We start from the raw sequence: 22,319 nt of genomic DNA on the forward strand, positions 1-22,319 counted from the left end.
ATGGTTATTCATCTGGAGAGGCAATAAAATAGTGTTGGATCTTAGCAGGACTCTCTGGAATAATCAGAGAACCCAGGTCAAAACAGTCCACACTGCTGATTTAGCAAGGCTCTCTTGTTATTGGTATTCTGCTTATTGATGCTAGAATAGAGGACAGGGTTGAAATTGTTGAGTTCCATCTTGGATAGTGTACAGAAATGGTGCACCATCCCAAATAGTCCAATTTAAGCATTCTGTCTAACCCTTGTGATGGGCTTTTTCTTCTTCAAGTTACTTTGATACAAGGCTTCTCAGCCTTTTTCACACTTGCCCTGGATGGACCTTTGTACATATTGCCCTGATGTTCAGTGTTCCAAGGCATTAGTAGATAAGAGCAGATGGAAGGTAAATGAGTTAAATGTGTAGACAGCTTACATCATGTTCCCCAAGCAGTCAGCAGGTCTGAGAAGCAGAAAGGCAGCTGTGAACTGGAGGCTGCCATGAGGAATTAGGAAACCTTGCTATCAAGTTCTGTGAGGTGCACATCTATGTGAAAGGCCAGTCAGATGCCAGCCCCCTTCTTTCCGGCCAACACTACTTGAACCACACTCCTTTGAAGAGAATCTTACATGCACCACCAGATCAACCCCGATTCTCACTGAGGCTGGGAAATACATTTCAGCCACAAAAACTAACCAAACTACTATTATACTGTGCTTACAAGTATGAAAATATGACCAGGAATTCTCAGACACTTGAAGAAAGTCACCTAAATAAAGGAAGTATAGGATTTCTCTCAAGGAATAGAGTTAATATATAGTACAACATTGTTAAAGCAAAGAAATGAATGTAATTATTATTTTCATGGCATAAGAACTGACTAATGAAAACAAGCAAAGTTCTTGAAAATTAAATACATTTGAAAAAACCCACAACTCTCAATAGATGAATTGACTAGCAATGAATACCAAATTGACTGAATAGGAAGAAGAGAAAGATGGAAATATTATGAAAAATGTATGCACTAAAATGACCAAATATTAGCCCATCCCCTCCTCCCCCAAGGCAAGTTTTGTGAGGGAACCACATTAGGACTGGATTTGGGGGGATGATATGAATCCCTTTGATAATATATACCCTTTTTATTTCCAACAAATAGAACATCCAGGTTATTTTCAAAAAAACAATGAAACAAATAAAAAAATTGGCCGTTATAAAGCCACAAAGAAAATCTCAATAGATTCACCAAAGTAAAAATCATACAGGCCATACTCTTTGACAGTAATAGTCATAAAACTAGAAAGTAGCAACAAAATGCCAATCTTAAAATCCCGATCCACATTCTTGAGTAAAAGAGGAAATTAAAACTAAAATTCCAGATTAATTTAATGTGAAAGACAATGAGAGGATTACATATCAAAAAAGATACTCTATGTACTTCTAGAGAACATGCATTCTTTTTTTTTTTTGCGGTACGCGGGCCCCTCACTGTTGTGGCCTCTCCCGTTGCGGAGCACAGGCTCTGGACGCGCAGGCTCAGCAGACACGGCTCACGGGCCCAGCCGCTCCGCGGCATGTGGGATCTTCCCGGACCGGGGCACGAACCCATGTCCCCTGCATCGGCAGGCGGACTGTCAACCACTGCGCCACCATGCATGGAAGCCCAACATGCTTTCTTTACCTCAAACATGTTTGTAGACATTGCTTTTGTTCTTAAAAGGGGGGGGGGAATAAATTGAGCTGATTTAATCGTAACAAGTAGAGCCATCCTTGCACAAAATTGAAAAGCCTTCAGAATCCTCAGAACTTTAACAAGGTTTGGTAATTTTAAGTTTTTATTTATTGCTTTTTGGTAGGTACTTGAATGGAAACAAAATTTAAAAGTTGTTATTAAACTTTAAACTAAACAATTTAAGCATATTTGAATACTCTTAAATGAAGGCAATACACTCTTAGTAAATGGCAACAAAAACTTTGTAGTCAACAGGATTAGCAGTATAGGGAGGTGGAGGTAAATTTAATGAAAACACTGACTTTATTACATGTGTTACTCCCTCAGTTTTCATCATCTAGTTTAATTGGAACACTAGCTATATTTGCAGATTGTTAAAATATTTGTTTATAAGAGGATTTTACATTAAAACTTATGTGGTATAAAGCGATTCTTTTTTTTTTTTTTTTTTTTTTTTTTTTTTGCGGTACGCGGGCCTCTCACTGTTGTGGCCTCTCCCGTTGCGGAGCACAGGCTCTGGACGCACAGGCTCAGCGGCCATGGCTCACGGGCCCAGCCGCTCCACGGCACGTGGGATCTTCCTGGACCGGGGCATGAACCCGCGTCCCCTGCATTGGCAGGCGGACTCTCAACCACTGTGCCACCAGGGAAGCCCTAAAGCGATTCTTAATTAGTTGAAATCTAGGATTGGTATCTTATAATATTTGGGAATTTCTGAATCAATCTTGAGGTCTTATGTTTTAAACTATTACTCATTTATAAACAGCTGAATTCTTCTTCTTCTTTGTGTTTTTTAGGATTTGGAAACATCTCACCACGCACAGAAGGGGGAAAAATATTCTGTATCATCTATGCCTTACTGGGAATTCCCCTCTTTGGTTTTCTGTTGGCTGGAGTTGGAGATCAACTAGGAACCATATTTGGAAAAGGAATTGCAAAAGTGGAAGATACATTTATTGTGAGTACAATAGCCTTTTAACTACATATGTTAATCATTTAAATTTTAAAAATATTATAACTTTTCTATTCACCTCAGATACAGTTAGACGTACAGTTACTGGGTTTTCTATAACAATTTATATGTACCTCTATTTGTAAGTAACTCACTGTATAGTTATTTTTATACTTCTTCAAATGAATACATTAATGAATGAGAAAAAGCAAAATATATGGAAAAGAAGTAGAAATCTGACAGTTCTGGGTTCAAATTCCAGTTGTATTGTCTCCTAGCTATATTCACTTAAGCTAGTTATTTTACCCTTAAATCTCCATTTTGCCATTTATATAATGTGAATAATGGTACTGATGATGAGGCATTACTCTGAGAGTTAGAGATATTATAAGTGAAAGCCTAACATAGCTAGTAAACTTCAAATAGCCCTTTTGTGAAGGATCAAATAATACATAGCAAACACGATAAAGGGGATCATATAACTTAATTTAGTAATGTTATTGATAGAGATTTAACTAAGGGATGTAATTTAGTAGAACCAAAAGTAATACACATGAAGGTGTTCATGGGTATATTATATTCAATAGAAAAAACAAAGTGAAAATGCCCTAATTAGATTTTAAGTGAAAAATAATATCATGATGACAAGCTTCTATTCTTGAAAAAAATTATGAATAAAGAAAATAATTGTGTTAGAGAATGAGATTATAAATGGTTTGTTAGTACTATCACTACTATTACAATACATTTTATTTATTCAATAATTTATCTTTTCATAAAAAATTCAACAAAGTATTTAACTCTTGATGAAATAAGACCACTGAGTATTAGTTTTTCAATTTAAATTATAATTCCAGTTTTAGAATTAGATATGTTTCATATTAAGCTCAAAGTTCATTCTCAAATATTTTTACGTTAGAGTAAAGAAGGCATGGTTCTTCCAAACTAGTTGTTTTATCCTTTTTTGGGTGTTATACTTTTCTTATATTGATATTAAAAGTATCTTGTATTACATTAACTTAGAGGGCAGGTGAGTGGCATGAACTTGATAATGCTGAGTTGTTCTTCATTCATTCATTCAACAGATGTTTGAGTGACTACAGGATGCTGGAGAATGTTTTTCATGCTGTATCCACATCAGTGCACAAAATAAATCTCATGCTCTGGTAGTGAATACATCCCAGTAGTCAAGATTCAACATTTAGTACTAAGCTCTGTTCTGAGAACATTATAAACATGAATTCATTTAACTCTCATGTATATGATAAGGGTGATAGACTAGAGAAACTTTTATTTCCACTTTCCATTCAATGGTTTTAAAGATCTTTATCTCTAGAAAATGTTCAAGCTCTAAAATTCAGTGATTTTTATATGGTGGGGATGTGACATATAATTGTCATGGTAGATAAGACAGATTCAGGGAGATGAAAAAATATAGTGATAATGACAAAAAGAGATATGGAGATAAATGGCTGTGTGTACATACTTCACTTACTATGTTATGCTGTAGAGATTTCTGAGAAGGGAAGGAGTGAAAAAATATGGGTCCTCTGAGGGCAGCTGTAGCTTAGGGGTGCTGAAGACTTATCCTTGCCTACATATCATGTCTGGTATATTTAGTTGTACAGCTTAAGGCCATAGAACAGAGAGGTAGTTCATCTGGTTCACATGGGAATCAACTGTGTACTTTAAGTCTGTTAGTATTTCACCTTAACCAATCGAAGAATGATAGGAAAATGTGGTAGGAGTGAGAGGGAAAAGTCTTCATGAAATTAATAATTTTATCAATTATCAACAGTAGATATTTAATTCATGGTTCAGTTTTCTCCATTTCATATATTTCTAGATTATCTTTGGCATGCAATGAGTTGTATGCCTATAGAATAGAAATATTTCAAAAGTAGTTCAGGTAAACAAAGAACAATGTAAGTCTGAAATTTTATGCTCAGAGCAAATGTAATCTACTTTAGAAAGTAATTTACCGTTGTAAAGCTATGTAAGGGTAAAGTAGCATCATTATTAGCATTGGTTGTTTTCAGTTATTCATGTTATACCCATTATTTGTAAGTAAAGACAATTAAAATTATAAGAGGGAATAAAATACCATTCTCATTTACTAATTTTCTGATAACAGTGTATTGATATATAGGTCAACTTCACAGGTACATTGATAATCTATCTCAATCGATTTCTCCCTCTCTCTCTCATCCTTAGAAGTGGAATGTTAGTCAAACCAAGATTCGAATCATCTCAACAATCATATTTATACTGTTTGGCTGTGTACTCTTTGTTGCTCTGCCTGCAATCATATTCAAGCACATAGAAGGCTGGAGTGCCCTGGACGCCATTTATTTTGTGGTTATCACTTTAACAACCATTGGCTTTGGTGACTACGTTGCAGGTAAGTTTTTGCTGGTACTGACACTTCTCTCCTAACCCTTCTCCTTTAGTTAGACTTTTCTCTTGGGTTTGCAGGACAACACAGTGACTGTCTTTGTTTCCCAGGGCTGTCATAACAAAGTACCACAAACTGGGTGGCTTTAAACAAAAGAAAGTCATTCTCTAATAGAAGTTCAAAATCAAGATGCCAGCAGGGGCAGGATCCTTCTGAGACTGGTAGAATCCTTCCTTGCTTCTTCCCAGCTTCTGGAGGAGGAGACCATCAGTCCTTGCTGGTCCTTGGCTTGCAGCTGCGTCATTCCCATCTCTGCTTCTGTCATCACATGGCATTCTCCCTGTGTTCCTGTCGCTGTGCCTAAATTTCCCTCTTCTTATAAAGACGCCAGTCATATTGAATTAAAAGCCCACTCTACTCCAGTATGAATTCATCTTAACTAATTACATCTGCAAGGGCCTTGTTTCCAAATAAGGTCATGTTCCAAGGTACCAGGGACTTCGACCCATATTTTTGGAAGACACAATTTCATCCATAACAGTGACAGAGCCAAAAAAAAAAGGGGGGGGAGTCATTCCGTGACAGTGAAGGTAAACAAAATGGTACAGTTGAATATTTATTTTTCATTCTATAAAAGAAATTTAAATTGCTGGTTGTTCAGTATTTATAGTCCCACCCTAATTTCAGAAACCATTTATCTGCCTCTTATTTATTTATTTTTTAGTGGTACAAGAATTCAAGTTTAAACCATCTTTGTTCTTTTCACTAGGACTTTTCATGTCTTAGGGTTTTTTCCCCCAGTTTTATTGAGAAATAATTGACATACTTCATTGCATAGGTTTAAGGGGTACAGCAGGATGGTTTGATCATGAAATGAAATGATTACCATAATAGGTTCAGGTAACATCCATTCTTCTAATGCAGTCTGCCTTGATCTCTGGGGTGCCGAGGGTGCTTCAGCCTCACTTCCATGTCCTAGGATTCTCTCAGTGGTGTCTTGTCCTCGAATAGTTGTTAGTTGTTCTTCTCATGAGGGGGAGAAAAGTCAGGAACAAGCTATGTCACCATCTTGATGACATCGCTCTCTTATGCTTTAGTTTTAGAAACACGTGCAAACTTTAGAAGATGTTCTTAGCTACTTAAGACCTTCTCTAAGATATTTCTCTCCTTTAATTTTCAATTCTAATGTCAATGTTCTGACCATTTTAATATTTTGTCCACATTTTTAAATATATGGTTTTTAAAAATTTTTTCCTTCTCTATATATGTTATTTCAGTTGCTGTTTGCTTTATTGTTGTATCTCTTAGGTCTTACACTCCTGTCATTTCACCTCTCTCTTTTCTGATTATGTTATCCAATTATTATTACTGTTCTAACTCCAATATTAAACAAATTGTGGTAATAGTGGTAAAAGTAATATAATAATGCTCTAACATGAATCAGTTTGACCAGCTCCTGAAAATCTAAACCATTCTTTTAAAAAAAAAATCAGTTTGAAGTGTTAGAAAAACATGCTGATAAACATTATAGTAGGAATGTGCTATTAAACTTCCCAGAATAAACTTACTAGGCTAATTCAGTTTTGAGGGTTTTATACTTTCTGGTTGTTTACTGTTCTTTCTTGACTCAAACTTCTTCTTAAATATTATCAGAAAAGAAAATATGTTGTGTAGTTTTATAAAGATCTCAGAGAAGGCATCTGTTTTTATTATTTGTTAATTACAGTTTAACCTGGCAAAGCCCTTCTTTCTGGGGAATGTATAATACCCTTGAAGATGGGGATATTTTTACAAGCAAAGCTTTGCTTTTGGTCAAAAACACTAAGTACACATCTCTGTGCTGGATGGAGGCCCTGAGAAAGGAGGGTACATCATGCTGATGGGGATTTTTTAGTTTTCTAATTAGCAAAATGCAGAGAGAAGAATGTCAGAGATTTGCAGCACGTAGGACGATGAGCTTCTGTCCTAAAATACCCATTTTTCTACCTTTTATTGACGACATAGATATAATTCGCTTAAGTAGAAGTTGAAAGTGCTTTAATGTAGCAGAAAGACACAGTGATGCTAACAAAATTTATAATGTGGCATGTTAATCTTAGGCTCTTGTACCACTTTATAAATATAATTAACAAGGTCTTATAATTACTGTGGAATATATAGGTATTAGGTGACGAGTCTTTCATTTTCAGGCCAACAGCCTTGTATTACACATGTTATTGTATTCAATTTAATTTTTAATGTTTTATGGTAATGCATAGGTATGTTTATTTATTAATGTATTTATTTTTCAGCTTTATTGAGGTACAGTTGACAAAATTGTAAGATATTTAAAAGGCACACTGTGGTGTTTTCATATACATATACATTGTGAAAGGATCCAATTAATTAATACATCCCTTACCTCACTTTATTCATTTATTTGTTTCTTTAGTGAGAACATTTAAGTTCTTTTATCTTAGCAAATTTCAATGATATAATACAGTGCATGTTATTTTAAATATGTGTCAGTCTGGTGCGTGACCCTCATAATCTGAGACTCTCTAAAAAAACAAAAATTATAAATTAAAAAAAGGTGGGTAGAATCTTAAAATAGTGTTTATTTTTGACCACAGTATAAACTGGCTTAGAAAAAAACGAACAAATAGTTTTACTTATGGTTTTGTAGAGGAAGAAGAAAAATTTCTTTTTTAATTTCCTTTAGGAGATCCACACTCTGACACTGGTTAGATTATGTGAGTCTATTAGTAGCCACTCTCAGCTGCCTGAGCACTTAAGTTCAATGAAAACATCTTGTATATCAGTAGGCACCCTGAATACAGAGTCATGGTCACAGTACTGTAGGGAACAGGGAAACAAAATATTTGCGTGGCATTAAGTGTAGTCTAATAAACATCTTTATTATTACTAGGAATTTATTTTTATTATACCCCTCTTTAAACCCATTATTTTAATTGTATTTGTGTTTTACAGAGGAATAATGAAAACTGGTAGAAATACACTTTGCTAATAACTTGCAAAGGAATTTGATGTGTTCAAAGTGACAAATGCTGAGAAAATTAGAGAAGTAGATGGATACCACATTTGTTGACTCACCTTTCTCTCCTTAATTTATGCATTTTGTAGCTGTTTTGGTCTTTGTGAAACTGTAGAACCCTATTCCTAGTACGATAGTCTTTACATGCTAGATCTTTGTGGCCAGGGAGCATTTTTGGAATGAAAATGTGGACAAGGGGGCAGATGTGGCAAAGGCTGGCTAGAAAATGCATGCCCTTTGCAAGAGTCTTTGGAAAAACAAAAATTATGAGGTTTTTTTTTTTTTTTAAGGATCTTAGAAAATAACTGCCTCTTATAGTTAAGTAGAGTACATAAAAATAGTCTTTCCCTCTGGGTACCTTGTGACAATAAAGTAAAAATTAGCCACTAAGTTAAGACGACTACCCCATCTGGGAAATATCATTTGTTTATTTTTTAGAACTTTCTCTCTTGCTATTAGATGTCCTGACAGATAGTATTCTCACTTAATTTTGATATTTTTGCCAGGAAAAAGCAAGAGGCACTGCTCTAGCTTGAACTTTCTCATCTTTCTATTAGGCTATAAATCTCCAAAGAAAAGAGAGGTGTACTTCCCATAATAGACACTAATTGTCTGATGCCATTCTCAAGCCTGCAAACCCTACTCTGAATGGGATTAGAGTTCAGTTACACTGCTGTACTGAACTTCTTTGAAGACAAATTAAAAAACATATTCTTCAAACTGTGGTGTTATTAAAGGAAAAGGAGTAAATTTTGGAAAGTGATATATAAATGTTTAGGACACAGGTTGTAACCTTGGTGTAATTATTAGGAGCATCTCAAAAGCAGCAAGTGAGGATGTGGTAGTTTAGACCAGAACTCTGAAGCAGTGTGCTCATCCCCAGGGGATGAGCAAGACAATCCATGCAGGTAGACCTTCTGCCATAGGAAGAAAACAGGACAACTCTTGTTGCTTTGTATTTTTAAACCTCATTTCTTACTTTTTATTTTTATATGTAATAATGTTCATGATATAATATATTAGAGCATAATAGATTTCTAACTCATAAATAAATATAAATTTACATTTGCATGAGCAAATCCTTTTCACTGTTGGCAATATTGGATCAAAAGCATTTAGGGACAAATTTGAAAAGACAAATAGGTACAAGGGTTCAGGTTTCTCTGTGTATGTGACTGAACATAAGAATTCAACATTTAGTAGTTTTTTGGCAGGAAGAGCTCTCCCAGCAAATTTTAATTTTATATTAATATTTATGCAAAAGATATGTTTTACTGGCTGGTTGGTTACTTTAGTAATTCTTTTTTTTTTTGGTATTAGTTTCTGCATTATAACAAAGTGAATCAGTTATACATATACATCTGTTCCCATATCCCTTCCCTCTTGCGTCTCCCTCCCTCCCACCCTCCCTATCCCACCCCTCCAGGCGGTCACAAAGCACCGAGCTGACCTCCCTGTGCTCTGCGGCTGCTTCCCACTAGCTATCTACCTTACGTTTGGTAGTGTATATATGTCCATGCCTCTCTTTCGCTTTGTCACAGCTTACCCTTCCCCCTCCCCATATCCTCAAGTCCATTCTCTAGTAGGTCTGTGTCTTTATTCCTGTTTTACCCCTAGGTTCTTCATGACATTTTTTTTTTCTTAAATTCCATATATATGTGTTAGCATACGGTATTTGTCTTTCTCTTTCTGACTTACTTCACTCTGTATGACAGACTCTAGGTCTATCCACCTCATTACACATAGCTCAATTTCATTTCTTTTTATGGCTGAGTAATATTCCATTGTATATATGTGCCACATCTTCTTTATACATTCATCGGATGATGGACACTTAGGTTGTTTCCATCTCCGGGCTATTGTAAATAGAGCTGCAGTGAACATTTTGGTACATGACTCTTTTTGAATTATGGTTTTCTCAGGGTATATGCCCAGTAGTGGGATGGCTGGGTCATATGGTAGTACTATTTTTAGTTTTTTAAGGAACCTCCATACTGTTCTCCATAGTGGCTGTACCAATTCACATTCCCACCAGCAGTACAAGAGTGCTCCCTTTTCTCCACACCCTCTCCAGCATTTATTGTTTCTAGATTTCTTGATGATGGCCATTCTGACCAGTGTGAGATGATATCTCATTGTAGTTTTGATTTGCATTTCTCTAATGATTAATGATGTTTAGCATTCTTTCATGTATTTGTTGGCAGTCTGTATATCTTCTTTGGAGAAATGTCTGTTTAGGTCTTCTGCCCATTTTTGGATTGGGTTGTTTGTTTTTTTGCTGTTGAGCTGCATGAGCTGCTTATAAATTTTGGAGATTAATCCTTTGTCGGTTGCTTCATTTGCAAATATTTTCTCCCATTCTGAGGGTTGTCTTTTGGTCTTGTTTATGGTTTCCTTGGCTATGCAAAACTTTGATGTTTCATTAGATCCCATTTGTTTATTTTTGTTTTTATTTCCATTTCTCTAGGAGGTGGGTCAAAATGGATCTTGCTGTGATTTATGTCATAGAGTGTTCTGCCTGTGTTTTCCTCTAAGAGTTTGATTGTTTCTGGCCTTACATTTAGGTCTTTAATCCATTTTGAGCTTATTTTTGTGTATGGTGTTAGGGAGTGATCTAATCTCATACTTTTACATGTCCCTGTCCAGTTTTCCCAGCATCACTTATTGAAGAGGCTGTCTTTTATCCATTATATATTCTTGCCTCCTTTATCAAAGATAAGGTGACCATATATTCATGGGTTTATCTCTGGGCTTTCTATCCTGTTCCATTGATCTATATTTCTGTTTTGTGCCAGTACCATACTGTCTTGATTACTGTAGCTTTGTAGTATAGTCTGAAGTCAGGGAGCTTGATTTCTCCAGCTCCATTTTTCCTTCTCAAGATTGCTTTGGCTATTTGGGGTCTTTTGTGTTTCCATACAAATTGTGAAATTTTTTGTTCTAGTTCTGTGAAAAATGCCAGTGGTAGTTTGATAGGGATTGCATTGAATCTGTAGATTGCTTTGGGTAGTAGAGTCATTTTCACAATGTTGATTCTTCCAATCCAACCACATGGTATATCTCTCCATCTATTTGTATCATCTTTAATTTCTTTCATCAGTGTCTTACAATTTTCTGCATACAGGTCTTTTGTCTCCTTAGGTAGGTTTATTCCTAGATATTTTATTCTTTTTGTTGCAATGGTAAATGGGAGTGTTTTCTTGATTTCACCTTCAGATTTTTCATCATTAGTGTACAGGAATGCCAGAGATTTCTGTGCATTAATTTTGTATCCTGCTACTTTACCAAATTTATTGATTAGCTCTAGTAGTTTTCTGGTAGCATCCTTAGGATTCTCTATGTATAGTATCATGTTATCTTCAAACAGTGACAGCTTTACTTCTTCTTTTCCGATTTGGATTCCTTTTATTTCCTTTTCTTCTCTGATTGCTGTGGCTAAAACTTCCAAAACTATGTTGAATAAGAGTGGTGAGAGTGGGCAGCCTTGTCTTGTTGCTGATCTTAGTGGAAATGGTTTCAGTTTTTCACCATTGAGGATGATGTTCATTGTGGGTTTGTCATATATGGCTTTTATTATGTTGAGGAAAGTTCCCTCTATGCCTACTTTCTGCAGGGTTTTTATCATAAATGGGTGTTGAATTTTTTCAAAAGCTTTCTCTGAATGTCTTGAGATGATCATATGGTTTTTCTCTTTCAATTTGTTAATATCGTGTATCACGTTGATTGATTTGCGTATATTGAAGAACCTTGCATTCCTGGAATAAACCCCACTTGATCATGGTATATGATCCTTTTAATATGCTGTTGGATTCTGTTTGCTAGTATTTTGTTGAGGATTTTTGCATCTATGTTCATCAGTGATATTGGCCTGTAGTTTTCTTTCTTTGTGACTTCCTTGTCTGTTTTTGGTATCAAGGCGAAGGTGGTCTCATAGAATGAGTTTCGGAGTGTTCCACCCTCTGATCTATTTTGGAAGAGTTTGAGAAGGATAGATGTTATCTCTTCTCTAAATGTTTGATAGAATTCGCCTGCGAAGCCATCTGGTCCTGGGCTTTTGTTTGTTGGAAGATTTTTAATCACAGTTTCAATTTCAATGCTTGTGATTGGTCTGTTCATATTTTCTATTTCTTCCTGCTTCAGTCTTGGCAGGTTGTGCATTTCTAAGAATTTGTCCATTTTTTCCATGTTGTCCATTTTATTGGCATAGAGTTTCTTGTAGTAATCTCTCATGATCTTTTGTATTTCTGCAGTGTCAGTTGTTACTTCTCCTTTTTCATTTCTAATTCTATTGATTGGAGTCTTCTCCCTTTTTTTCTTGATGAGTCTGGCTAATGGTTTATCAATTTTGTTTGTCTTCTCAAAGGACCATCTTTTAGTTTTATTGATCTTTGCTATCGTTTCCTTCATTTCTTTTTCATTTATTTCTGATCTGATTTTACCTTAGTAATTCTTATGTACTCCTTCCTGATGGCCCTTTGTGTTCTTTTACGGGTGCTCAGTGTCCTAGAGCTAAGAAAGTCCTGGGAGCCACAGGTCCACTGGAGCACTTTTATTTTACATATGAATAAACAGACCCCCTATTGCTAACTGTGGTTCACATAGAGGTGAGAAGAGAAAATAAACTATTTAGCAAAGTTCATTTACTTGATTTTAGCAATGGCTATAATAATTTATAGTCAAATTTGTAGAGGTAAATTAAAGTTAATGGTAAATGTTATATTTGACAATTTACTGCTGGCTTCCTATGTTTTGTTTCTTAACTTTTGTCATTTTATTTTTTATTTGATGAGAAGTCTGACTTGATAAATTGTTAAATCATGCTTCCTATTATAGGCTGAGAGCTAGATCAGCCCTTCTTCATTAAAATCTAAGAAGCTATATTAATTATATGGAAGTGTGTGAAAGATTGAGTTCTACTTAATTAGGCTTGCTTTTAAAACTAGTCTTCTAAATCCATGCTTTAAAAAAGTTACTAGGGGTTGGGGGGATGGGCAAAATAGGTGAAGGGGATTGAGGCACAAACCTCCAGTTATAGAATAAATAAGTCATGGGGATATAATGTACAGAATAGGGAATATAGTCATTAATATTTTATAACTTTAAATAGTGACAGATGATAACTAGACTTACTGTGGTGATCATCTCATAATATATATAAATGTCGAATCACTATATTGTACACCTGAAACTAATGTTACATATGTCAGTTATGTGTCAATAAAAAGAATTAGTTGATGATTCTTCAGAAGTGAAGTCAAATAATTACCTAATTTAACAGAATTTAACATTATTTTTCAAAGTTAGTGTCCTCTTTAATATATACTGTTAGGAGAGGGCAGACAGACATCAGAAGCAAGAAGAACTACAATACTTCAGCCTGTGGAACAAAAACCACATTCACAGAAAGATAGACAAGATGAAAAGGCAGAGGGCTATGTACCAGATGAAGGAACAAGATAAAACCACAGAAAAACAACCAAGTGAAGTGGAGATAGGCAAACTTCCAGAAAAAGAATTCAGAATAATGATAGTGAAGATGATCCAGGACCTCGGAAAAAGAATGGAGGCAAAGATCGAGAAGATGCAAGAAATGTTTAACAAAGACCTAGAAGAATTAAAGAACAAACAAACAGAGATGAACAATACAATAACTGAAATGAAAACTACAGTAGAAGGAATCAATAGCAGAATAACTGAGGCATAAGAATGGATAAGTGACCTGGAAGACAGAATGGTGGAATTCACTGCTGAGGAACAGAATAAAGAAAAAAGAATGAAAAGAAATAACGACAGCCTAAGAGACCTCTGGGACAACATTAAACGCAACAACATTCGAATTATAGGGGTCCCAGGAGGAGAAGAGACACAGAAAGGACCTGAGAAAATATTTGAAGAGATTACAGTTGAAAACTTCCCTAACATGGGAAAGGAAATAGCCACCCAAGTCCAGGGAGCACAGAGAGTCCCACACAGGATAAACCCAAGGAGACACACGACGGGACACATAGTAATCAAATTGGCAAAAATTAAAGACAAAGAAAAATTATTAAAAGCAGTAAGGGAAAATGACAAATAACATACAAGGGAACTCCCATAAGGTTAACAGCTGATTTCTCAGCAGAAACTCTACAAGCCAGAAGGGAGTGGCATGATATACTTAAAGTGATGAAAGGGAAGAACCTACAACCAAAATTACTCTACCCAGCAAGGATCTCATTCAGATTCGATGGAGAAATCAAAAGATTTACAGACAAGCAAAAGCTAAGAGAATTCAGCACCACCAAACCAGCTCTACAACAAATGCTGAAGGAACTTCTCCAAGTGGGAAACACAAGAGAAGAAAAGGGCCTACAAAAACAAACCCAAAACAGTTAAGAAAATGGTCATAGGAACATACATATTGATAATTACCTTAAACGTGAATGAATTAAATGCTCCAAACAAAAGACATAGGCTTGCTGAATGAATACAAAAACAAGACCCATATATATGCTGTCTAGAAGAGACCCACTTCAGACCTAGGGACACATACAGACTGGAAGTGAGGGGATGGAAAAAGATATTCCATGCAAATGAAAATCAAAAGAAAGCTGGAGTAGCAATACTCATATCAGATAAAATGGACTTTAAAGAATGTTACAAGAGACAAGGAAGGACACTACATAATGATCAAGGGATCAATCCAAGAAGAAGATATGACAATTATAAATATATATATGCACCCAACATAGGAGCATCTCAATACATAAGGCAACTGCTAACAGCTATAAAAGAGGAAATTGACAGTAACACAACAATAGTGGGGGACTTTAACACCTCACTTATACCAATGGACAGATCATCCAAACCGAAAATTAATAAGGAAACAGAAGCTTTAAATGACACAATAGACCAGATAGATCTAATTGATATTTATAGGACATTCCATCCGAAAACAGCAGATTACACTTTCTTCTCAAGTGCGCACGGAACATTCTCCCCGATAGCTCACATCTTGGGTCACAAATCAAGCCTCAGTAAATTGAAGAAAATTGAAATCCTATCAAGAATCTTTTTTGACCACAATGCTATGAGATTAGAACTGAATTACAGGGAAAAAAACATAAAAAACACAAGCACATGGAGGCTAAAGAATACATTATTAAATAACCAAGAGATCACTGAAGAAATCAAAGAGGAAATCAAAAAATACCTAGAGACAAATGACAATGAAAACACGACGATCCAAAACCTATGGGATGCAGCAAAAGCAGTTCTAAGAGGGAAGTTTATAGCTATACAAGCCTACCTCAAGAAACAAGAAAAACCTCAAATAAACAATCTAACGTTACACCTAAAGGAACTACAGAAAGAAGAACAAACAAAGCCCAAAGTTAGCAGAAGAAAAGAAATCATAAAGCTCAGAGCAGAAATAAATGAAATAGAAACAAAGAAAACAATAGCAAAGATCAATAAAACTAAAATCTGGTTCTTTGAGAAGATAAAAAAAATTGATAACCATTAGTCAGACTCATCAAGAAAAAGAAGGAGAGGACTCAAATCAATAAAATTAGAAATGTAAAAGGAAAATTTACAGCAGACACTACAGAAATACAAAGCATGCTAAGAGACTACTACAAGAAACTCTGTGCCAATAAAATGGATAACCTGGAAGAAATGGACAAATTCATAGAAAGGTATAACCTTCCACGACTGAACCAGGAAGAAATAGAAAATATGAACAGACCAATCACAAGTAATGAAATTGAAACTGTGATAAATATCTTCCAACAAACAAAAGTCCAGGACCAGATGGCTTCACAGGTGAATTCTATCAAACATTTAGAGAAGAGCTAACACCCATCCTTCTCAAACTCTTCCAAAAAATTGCAGAGGAAGGAACACTCCCAAACTCATTCTATGAGGCCACCATCACCCTGATACCAAAACCAGACAAAGATACTACAAAAAAAATTACAGACCAATATCACTGATGAATATTGATGCAAAAATCCTCAACAAAATACTAGCAAACAGAATCCAACAACACATTAAAAGGATAATATATATATATATATATATATATACACACACACACACATATATATACTGTTAGGATTACAGTGAGTCATTGTTTAGAAGCTGCCCAAAGAAGTCTTTAGAAACACTCCTTTTTGTAAACCAGGTTAGTTCATAAGAGATAATATGATTGAGTGGAAGCCAGATACAAATATTTAGTTTCACAAAGCAGTGTTCTCACATTACCTACTTTTTTAATAAAAACCAAAAATTTTAGCCAAAAGTTTGGATGTATTGTAAGAATCCCTTATGATTGATATTATGAAAACACATTTTCCTTCTGAGCATAAATTTACTTTGCCATCCAAATATATCTTCTTGGAATTTCGATCAGTGAAATTTAGTATATTTAGTTCAATAATGAAATTTTCTTCATCTCACGTGTAATTTTGAATACTTACTGGGTTAGTCAGGCTTTATGCTTAATGCCTTATGCTCCTCTATATAGAAAATATAATTTGGGACTTTGTACAGGTAAAATTCCCCTTCTGGTATGTTTACTAAACTTTTACGGTTTTCACAGTTATAGAATCATTTATCTTCACATTTTTGACTTTAGAAAAAACATTTTTGTATATCTCATATTAAGAATTAAGTTTTCGGGTTTCCCTGGTGGTGCAGTGGTTAAGAATCCGCCTGCCAATGCAGGGGACATGGGTTCAAGCCTTGGTCCGGGAGGATCCCACATGCCGTGGAGCAGCTAAGCCCATGCGCCACAACTACTGAGCCTGCGCTCTAGAGCCCACGAGCCACAACTACTGAAGCCAGCACACCTAGAGCCCATGCTCTGCAACAAGAGAAGCCACCGCAGTGAGAAGCCCGCGCACCATAACCAAGAGTAGCCCCCCCTCGCCGCAACTAGAGGAAGCCTGCACGCAGCAACAAAGACCTAACTCAGCCAAAAATAACTAACTAACTAACTAAATTTTAAAAAAGGAATTAAGTTTTCTTGGAGTTATGTTTTCATAGTCATTAATGGAAATGCAGTTTTAGTAACCAAACTATTTATTTCTCTTATAACCAAAGCCATGACTCATTTAGTCATGGAGTGCTCAGAGCTTGCTTAATGGAAGGAGATTTTATCATGAAAACATATAAATCTCCATTGAAATACCATGGTAAGTTTTTTTTGTTCGAAACAGTTTGTCTTTATAGAGCACCTGGAGAAAACAGTTCCTGATGTGGCCTAAATTTTGCAACTATGTCAAAGCCCAGGTATTAAAATTGCTATTATTGAGCTGAACACTGTGCAAAAATTTGCCAGGAATTTAACAAATAACAAGGAAACTACCTGATGAGAAAGAAGTGAGGTCAACTGAAGAACAGTCAGTACCACCACCACCACAATGGCTCAGAAAAATTGCTTTGATTGAAAAGAGAGGGGATGGGGCTTCCCTGGTGGCGCAGTGGTTGAGAGTCCGCCTGCCGATGCAGGGGACGCGGGTTCGTGCCCCTGTCCGGGAGGATCCCACATGCCGCGGAGCGGCTGGGCCCGTGAGCCATGGCCGCTGGGCCTGCGCGTCCAGAGCCTGTGCTCCGCAACGGGAGAGGCCACAACAGTGAGAGGCCCGCGTAATGCCAAAAAAAAAAAAAAAAAAAAAAAAAGAAGAAAAGAGAGGGTTTATGTGACTGTTAGGGAGATGTCTTATATTCATCATTCATATATTCATTCATTCTGTTTAGTGAGCACATATTTTATAATACATACTGTGCTTAGCACTTAGTGATAATGATTGCTCTAGTTCCTGTTCCTATGGGACAGAATGTTTGAAATCCAAGAGTAACAATTACATAAGAAATTGTCTTCTCTTCTTGGTGGTTCTGTGTTAATACGGGAAAATTCTGCAAGGCATCTGGTCACCCCCTGATTCAGCTGGTGACTCTCAGAGAACTCATCAGAGAACTGAGAGTTATCTGTGTAATTAATTAAATGGGATTTGACCCAAACTGTTCAGAAGTCCTAGGGACTGTGGGCAAACCAAGAAGTTATTTAACTTCTAGGATTCAGAATGGATATATAGAAGAATTGTAGAAGCACGTGGAGAAAAAAATGACAAGGAAAACATTTAGTGATTGACAGTTAAGTCAGTGAGACAGGCAGTAAATTATACTAAGTTTAATGAAAAAGCCTCCGAATTACTCTATATTGAGACTTAAAGGTAATTTCTAAGGGTAACAATAATGTACATCCTATATCCTATAGATTTCCATCCTTGTAAAGGATGAGCAAGACAATGTGTTGATCTTTCTTTCTTTATGATCATTGAGACTGCCGTTCTTCTAATGGCAGTTTTCCTAATCCTAGACCAAGTACCTAGCAGGAAGTGGACAACTACTTCTTTTTTTTTTTTAACATCTTTATTGGAGTATAATTGCTTTGCAGTGTTGTGTTAGTTTCTGCAGCACTATTCACAATAGCCAGGACATGGAAGCAACCTAAGTGTCCATCGACAGATGAATGGATAAAGGAGATGTGGCACATATATACAATGGAATATTGCTCAGCCATAAAAAGAAACAAAATTGAGTTATTTGTAATGAGGTGGATGGACCTAGAGACTGTCATACAGAGTGAAGTAAGTCAGAAAGAGAAAAACAAATACTGTATGCTAACACATATATGTGGAATCTAAAAAAAAAAAAAAAGGTTCTGAAGAACCTAGGGGCAGGACAGGAATAAAGACGCAGACCTACTAGAGAATGAACTTGAGGACCTGGGGAGGGGGAAGGGTAAGCTGGGACAAAGTGAGAGAGTGGCATGGACATATATACACTACCAAACGTAAAATAGATAGCTAGCGGGAAGCTGCCGCATAGCACAGGGAGATCAGCTCGGTGCTTTGTGACCACCTAGAGGGGTGGGATAGGGAGGGTGGGAGAGAGGGAGATGCAAGAGGGAAGAGATATGGGGGTATATGTATATGTATAGCTGATTCACTTTGTTATAAAGCAGAAACTAACACACCATTGTAAAGCAATTATAGTCCAATAAAGATGTTAAAAAAAACAACACTTCATTCAGTTAAATTGCTTTACTATGAAAAAAGAAAAATATACTAAAGCAAAATATGTTTTTCCCCATCACATTAAGACAGAATAGCTTTCATTAATAAAAAGAAAGTCAAACAAACCAAAAAAAGTTGAAATCCATATTTGATATCTAAACTAAAATACAGACCCATGTAAAGAAGTGACCTTTATTTTCTTTAGAACAAAGTTGTATGTGTATACACATTTGTGTATATGTGTATTCTATAATACACATTTTAGAAAACCAGAAGAGGGGCATGGAGTTGGTAAGTTTAGTCCAAAATGGCTAGATGATTCTTTAAATCCAGGTTATATCTTTTTTTCTTTATATTCTGTGGTTCAGCAGTATCAAGAGAAAGAAAATTAAATTTAAGGAGGAGAGTGCATTGTGTATTCAAGTTCTATACAGCAGAATAGGGCCAACTTCTGGAAACTGTTGGAATAAGGACATAAGCAAGGTAAGGAGGCTCCTGGCAAAACAGTGCTGACCTTCAGACCCACCTGATTTCTAGGTAGGAACCTTGAGGGGAAGAGGAACACTTTGTTTGACTTAGTGTTTCCAGCCCTAGCTAAGTGTCTACCATACAGTATGGACAAAAACTGGATAGTGGATAAATGATGGGAAGGACATCAGCAGAGATCATAGATGACATAGACAGCCTGGTTCAATGAAAAGAGCCTGTGATCTGAAGCTAGGCAGGCCTGGCTTTGAATTCTAGCTCTAATGCCCTCTTTCCTGTGTAACCTGACCACTGTTATTTTACCTACTGAGAGTATGGTTTTTCTATTGTAAAATGGGGATATTTACTATTGGGATTTCAGGGAGCCAGTACCAGTCTTTCACCCATGAGTTCTGAACGGGCTGTAAGAATGATGGCCATTGAAATGTCAGCTTAAAAGGCATCTGATAAAGGCAGCTGGAGATATGGCTTAACTCTCTGACCAAATGGTCTTGCTAATAGTCTTGTCCTAAATCAGTGGAAATAGGAGTAGGAATACAACTCCCCTCAATACCTACCCCCTTAGGGCTTTAGGATGGCATGATTTCATTTAGGTAGGCCATTGGTAAGTCTTAGCTTTCACTCTTCTCTCTCCATCAGAGTTTGAATATTTTGTAAATCAGCTGCAATGAGTGTAAAGCCTGGTATGGGGTTAGGGGGCACATAGGGAGGGAATCCAGGACAGAGAAATTGCCCTAGGTTTTTAACAAGTAAGAGGACCCATGCACAGGTTTCTTGAATGTGCTAGACTAAGAGTAATGCTTATAATAACCAATACCTTAAAAAAATATTTCCTAATTTAAAAATAAGACTAATAACTTTTTAGTAAGTTATTTTAACATTACAGATATTTTAATTTGGTTAAGACTCTTGAATCAAATGAATAATGTGAAAATTAATTCATAAATCTTAGATATCAGAAAGTGAAAAGAATTTGTGAGTTGTTGGATAATACTTCTATTTATATACATTACCTTTTCCTGGATCACTTGACTGCCAGTATTTCATCTTAAGAGTGGCAATTAAGAATGGGAAAACATCCCCCTTCCCACCCTTCCCCAGGCTTAGAATCCACTAAAACTTGTGGGATGAACATTTTACCCAAATATAGACCTTTTTGTGATTAAGTTAATTTACTCTTTTCAAACTGTGACATCCTGTTTATAAGAAAGAAGACTTATAAAAAGTCATCTTGAGCATGAACTAACTTCTAAAATCAACATTTTGGTGAACTTATGTGTTAAGTGAGTCACAACTATTTGGATGAGGATTTTCTGGTTTTGAAAGAGAAAGTACTTGGGAAAAAATGTCATTCTGGTTTCATTGAAATGGAAACATTTTAAAAATGGAATTCGCTAGTGAGCCTATCATATAACAAATTTCCACACATATTTCTTAAGTCACTTTGTGAATTTGTAGAGCTGCATCCCCCATGGGCCAAGTGTTAACCATCACAGTATGCATTTAGCCTTTGTAGTTCTTCCCAGAAATTACATTTTAATAAATGCTGCACAAGGTAAAAATTTTTACAATATTTTGAGGGTAATATTATTGACTTTATAAACTGAATCTTGAAAATTATTCTTTGTCCCAAAAGAAAGCTGACCTTGTATCTGTTCATATTATTTGCCTGATAGAAAAAGGTTCTCTTTTTACTCTGACCCTTTAGTAATTTGAAAATGTCACTGTGGGCAACTCACGGTCTAATTTATAATTAGAGAGTAATGTTATATTGAAAATTTTATATTTGATTTTTAATGTGTATTTGCTGTTTATTAGCTGTTCTTCTGAAGGTACAGGTTAAATTTTGTGAATTGAGTATGTCCATCACCCCTGTTTAAGCAGCCCTAGTCTCTGTGCTGTTGATCCTAAAATCTTTATCTCCTGCTCTGCCCTATTAAGTGTTAGATTAATATTTAAGGATCCTGCTGGCTATCTTGCCTGTTGGTACCTCAAGCACTTCAAATTTATTATGTCCCAGTTTGAATGACTTTTCCTTTTATTGTCACTGTTCCTTCCCCTGTGTTTCCTGTTCAGTTGCTGGTACCATCTCCCAATGAGGGTCTGTGGTCTCTGGTCATCCTATACCCTTCCTTTCACTTATCACACCAACTCTCTGGTCGTCAATCCCTGAAATTCTGCCTCAAATATCTCTTCTTTCCATCCCAGTCTAACTCAGGCACAATCATTGCTTAGCTAGTTTAGAACAAAGTTTCTCATGGGGCTTCTCTGTCAATCCTCCTCTCTCTGCCACCAGATCTTTCTGTGCATATAGTCAAACATGAATCTGCCTATAAACTTTTACCTACTCCCCATTACTTTAGGAGCAAGTCTTTACAACCTGATACAACTTATTTTTTCTAGATTCTCCTCTTCTACTTGTCTGCTCCCTTGACCCCCTTCCAAATGTAGCTTTAGTCGATACTAACAGTCCTTTGAATATATCAGATATTTTCACACCGAACTTTTCTGTTTTGATACTCATTATTTAAGATTCACCTTCTGTCTTCTCATTTTCACCCTTCCAGAAATAAAAATCATTTCTTCTGTGTCCTCTCATAGTACTTTTTCTTCTTTTTACCTATCACTTGATATACCCCATTGTGGTTAATTGTCTATGTGAGGGTTTCTCAGGCTAA

The 22,319-nt window shown here is 36.0% G+C and overlaps 1 protein-coding gene across 1 annotated transcript in view; it reads left to right on the forward strand.

The window, feature by feature from the left end:
* Positions 1-22,319, forward strand: part of KCNK2 (potassium two pore domain channel subfamily K member 2) — a 166,231-nt gene that overhangs the window by 73,040 nt on the left and 70,872 nt on the right. The gene's annotated exons all lie outside the window — the stretch shown is intronic.

Source organism: Mesoplodon mirus (genome assembly GCF_964341445.2).
Source record: "Mesoplodon mirus genome assembly, chromosome: 3".
In the NCBI taxonomy this organism is placed as follows: domain Eukaryota; kingdom Metazoa; phylum Chordata; class Mammalia; order Artiodactyla; family Ziphiidae; genus Mesoplodon; species Mesoplodon mirus.